Below are 5,110 nucleotides of genomic sequence, written 5' to 3'. Positions count from 1 at the left end.
GTTCAACAAAGTTCTACCATTGTCCACTTCAATATTCTCTTTTATACTACCTTTATCATCATTTTATGTTCCTTCTTAATCGGCCAACATTCAAATTCATAAAATAAAGTTGGCCTTATCTCCATCCTACCAAAAAAATCCTTTAGTTTCAACAACACCTTCTTGTCATACAAAACTCTTGTCGCTACCCTCCAACTTAACCATCTCGCCTTTAGGTTCAACACCCCTTCCTTATGTATCATAGACCCCAGGTACTCAACATGCTCATTGACGTATACTTTTATTTCTCCAACACTTTGTTTCCCACTGAAATTGAAGCATATATATTATGTTTTAGAAGTATTGATACGTAGCCTTTTTTTTTCTTCAATGATGTCTTCCATTTATCCTACCTAGCATTCAACTATATTTTACACTCAACCACTATAACTATGTTGTCTGCAAAAAAAACATACACCATGCTACCCCTGCGTGGGTCTCACAAAGTAACATATCGAAAATCACAACAAATTTAAACTTTTCAAAAACAGTAATTCAATCTATAATGTTTAAAAAACCATTGTTTCAAAAGTGTTTCTAAAAAATTTGAGTGTCCCAAAAATCCATATAACATAAAACTGAAGGATGTGCATGATCACGCCTTCGCCTTGCCACGGTTCTCGGAAGTACCTGAAACAAAACTAAAACTATAAGCCAACGCTTAGTGAGTTCCCCCAAAGTACCACCACATAACATAACTACAACATCAGGCATATAGAGCCTTCAGCATGACTGGACCACCTCACCGGGATTTCAGCCTATCTGGACCACCCTCCGGGCCTTCGGCCTGACTGGACCGCCTCGCAGGCCTTCATTTTATCCGGACCACCCTGGGTGTCTTCGCCTTTAGTCTCAGCTGGTCTGCCTCAACCCAATAACCCATAACATATCAACATACACCATAACAGTCAATAGCTAGCAGATTCAGGTAGTCATACAAATCTAACAGATCACTACAGTATAGCAAGATCCTACATACCAGGATACAGATCTAAGAGATCATTACAACATAACAACATCATATATACCAGGATACAGATCTAACAGATCACTACAGCATAACAACATACAACGAACCAGGATATCTAATCCAATGGGTCAGATTTGGTGCCTTTGACCCATAAGTACAGTGGGGAAAACTCACTTCTCAATTTGGATACAGTCTGAATGAATATCTGCTTCGAGAACCGGCTCTACTTGTGTAACGCCCCGTTCCTGGTACGTATTTAATTTGATTAAATGTTTCTTTTTGTAAGAGCTACTCGGCGAGTTGTAGCCCTAACTCGCCGAGTAGATGCCGAATTGGACGCGGGCTTTAAGTGATCTACTCGGCGAGTCCACGCCTGGACTCGGCGAGTAGGCCAGTCAGGAGAAAACCCTAATCCTTAGGGTTTGCACCCTATTTAAACGTCCTTATAGCCCCATCTCAGCCTCCATCACCCTCAGAGCATTCCTTATCGAAACCCTAGTCTCCATTGGTGAGTTTGAGTGATTGTTGCCTTGTGAAGGGACTTTTGGTGCACATTGGAGCAAGTGGAAGAAGGAAGGGGTTGAAGAGCTCAAGGAAGGGGACATAGATCCAGAACACATTCATTTGTGGTCACCCATTCTGGTAATAAAGTTTCCATCTTGATTATTGATCTATTAGATCTTGTTTGTCCCTAAATTGTTGCTTTTAAGCCCTAAAACCCCAAATCCTTGGTAGAGAAACCTTATGGTTGGGCTATACTTCAGATCTGGACCTTCATTACCTTCTAGAGTTGTAAAGTCTCAGTTATGTTCGTGATTGAGGTCCCTCTTGAGCTTAGAACCCCATTAAGAGCTTAGTTTTGACATTTGGAGCCCTTAAAGCTATGCATGCATGTAAAGTTTGCAACTTTACGTGATAAGCATGCCCTAGAAGCCTAGATCTGTGGTTTGGAGCCGCTACATGGCTCAAACCAGGTCTGTATGGAAAAAGGACTGAATAAACTCGGCGAGTAGAACGCTGGACTCGGCGAGTCCTATGAACATAGCCGTGAACTCGGCGAGTTGGTTGAGCAACTCGGCGAGTTAGTTGAAGATTGCCTTGAACTCGGCGAGTTGTTAGAAGACTCAGCGAGTTGGCTAGGGTTTCTTCCAAATCTTGGCCACATATGAACTCGACGAGCCAATCAAGGATTTCACGACTTCTCGAGTTCAGGAAGGACTCGACGAGTCGGTGATCTGCACTCGACGAGTCGAGTCAACATAGACTGTTGACTTTGACTGTGGAATTTGACTTGGACCAAGGGTTGACCAGTTGACTTCTGATGGTTTCTGGTAATTGGGAGATTTATGAAAAAGGTTTGTATGGTACCTATAGGTGGTGGAGTTCGTGTTGGACCCAGGAGTTGAGCCTTCTTATTTCCGACGACAGTTGCGAGGTGAGTTATCCTCACTATACTAAGGGGTCTAAGGCACCAAGGCCGGCCCATTGGATATGATATCCTAGTAGTTGTATTATGTTGAGTACGAGTTAGTTATGCATGCTAGTTTGATACGCTGGAGGGTAGGTCTGTAGGACTACCTGTGATACTGATTGATTGTCTGTATGTGCATTATCTGTTACATGTTGATATGTTATGTGGGATGGGTTGAGGTTGTACTGCTCCGCGCGGTAGCCAACAAACCCTAGAGTATTCTAGATATGAGCTGAGGGCCCGATAGGCATTCCAGACTCATACTGAGGACTTGGGAGCATTCCAGATACGAACTGAGGGCCCGGTAGGCATTCCAGACTCGTACTGAGGTCTCGGTGGCAATCCAGATGTGAGCTGAGGGCCCGGTAGGCATTCCAGACTCACACTGTGGGCCCAGGGGTATTCCAGTCTGTAAAGCTGTGGACCCGTTATGTGCTGTTCTGCTCAGTTTGTTATGATATGTCATGGTGTGACATGGTTATGTGGACTGTATGTGTATCGGTATTTTGGGGGTAACTCACTAAGCTTTCGGGCTTACAGTTTCAGTTTATTGTTTCAGGTACATCAGGGGATCGCGGCAAGGCGAAGGCATGATCGTACAGCTCCTCCTATTATGTTATGTTTCTGGGAAAACTCTGATATAAATGTATTTTGAAAACAAAGTTGTAATGTTTTGATAAATTCGACATGTTTTGAAAGTTTAAATTTAGCGTGAATTTTTGGGTGTTTCAAGTTGGTATCGGAGCCTTGGTTTGAGTGAATTGGAGGAACACTCGTGTGACTCCAGTCTCAAATCAAGGAAAGGATTTTCAAAAATGATTTTTCAAAAAGGTTTTCAAAATAAATAAAGGAGGATGCAGGGCGTACGATCAGCCAGAGCCAGTAAGTAGACCCCAAAATACCATACAAGTTATTTGATTATACAATATGATAGAACAGCATGTTAGTGCTAGGCTAGGGATCTTCAGGAATTGTATGATAGAATTGCCTGAATACATGATGCCTGCTAGCCTAGGGTTTCCTTTATGTGAGATTGACATCATTACTGTAGTTGTCTAATGTATGCATCCCAGTTGTACATAATTAAGATCTTATAGCCTGAGAATGTTTGATTTGGCCTTATGTTCTGTTCTTGTTTGATTGGGGGCTTGGGGTAGGATTGGATATTCGAAAGTCTATAGGGTCCAGCGTTATGCATGGCTAGCATACATTAGTGCTGCAGGGTTGGTGGAAGTTTCATGGATAGGAGGGATTGAGTGAGACCGGGAGGTCAGTTTAAGATATTTAGCATTCCTCTAGGAGTGAGGATTGAGCGCTCGCCATGTTGTGCATATTGTTAGGGTGTTGTGGTGATACTTGGGGCAAATATGGGTAGGTGTGGAAGGTAGTAGGGGCCCATGCTACTGAAAGCACAGGACCTATACGCGTGTCAAGTAAGTCGCAATCCCTAGGGTTAGTAGGGAGTTGGCTCCCAGTGATTTATATGAATTATTTGATAACTGGTGATATGTTTCAGAATGGTGATGACGAGGCGCTTCGTGGCTGGATCCGGTTCGGGATCAGGATCAGGGGACAGAGGCCAGGAGGGGCCGACAGCACCTGAGCCAGTGGTGCAGATGGGTACAGAGGAGTTGGATGCCAGGATTCGAGAGATCCTGCATGATGAGGTTGCTGCTGCATTCCGGGCTCAGTTACCGGAGATGTTCGGGTCGATCAAGACCGCCATGGTGGAGTATTTTGATGAGCGTTATGCAACCCTTGCAGAGACAGCCGCCGCAGCAGCTGCATCAGCTGTATCAGCGACGGGAGGAGGAGTTGGTAGAGGTTTTCAGTACAGGGACTTCGATAACACGAAGCCCCCTACTTTTGATGGGACGCAGGATCCCATCAAGGCTATGAGGTGGATTTCAGATGTGGAGGGGTGTTTCTTCACCTGCTCGTGTCCTGCTGACCAGAAGGTCAGGTGTGCTCTGAACCTGCTTAGGTCTGGGGCCAAGGACTGGTGGAGACTTGCGACTGGGTCGTACTCTGATGATCAGAGAGCTGTTGTTACTTGGGAGCAGTTCAGGGATATGTTCCGCGCCCGTTACATTCTACGGGTTGAGCGGGAGCGATTGGCACAGGAGTTTTTGAGTTTGAGACAGGATGGGGAGTCGGTGACGGAGATCACCCGGATGTTCACTGAGAGGGCGATGTTTTGCCCGGAGTTTGCTTCAGAGCAGGCCCAGATGACCCGTTATCTGAGCATGCTCAAGACGGATATCCGTCAGTTTGTGTCTACCCAGCGATGTGATACTCTTCTAGAGTTGCAGGAGGCCGCCAGACGGCGTGAGTTGGAGATTGAGCAGCAGTTGAGAGAGCAGCGGCAGGCCCCGACACATTCTCAGCCGGCGCCGAAGCGGTCTAAGACCGCTGATACTAGGACCGGGGGTCAGCAGAGCCGCACATGTGGGAAGTGTGGCAAGGATCATTCTGGTGTGTGTCGAGCTGGTAGTGGATGCCACAAGTGTGGCAAGGAGGGGCATTACGCGAAAGACTGTCGCCAGGCCGCTCCAGTTCAGAGTATGAGGTTATGTTACCATTGTGATCAGGTTGGCCATTTGAAGGCCAACTGCCCGTTACTCGCCGCC

Source organism: Lactuca virosa, chromosome 1, assembly GCF_052849685.1.
Source record: "Lactuca virosa cultivar CGN04683 chromosome 1, Lactuca_virosa_CGN04683_v6, whole genome shotgun sequence".
In the NCBI taxonomy this organism is placed as follows: Eukaryota; Viridiplantae; Streptophyta; class Magnoliopsida; order Asterales; family Asteraceae; genus Lactuca; species Lactuca virosa.
The sequence above is the reverse complement of the archived record's forward strand: the minus strand, read 5'-3'. Positions refer to the sequence as shown.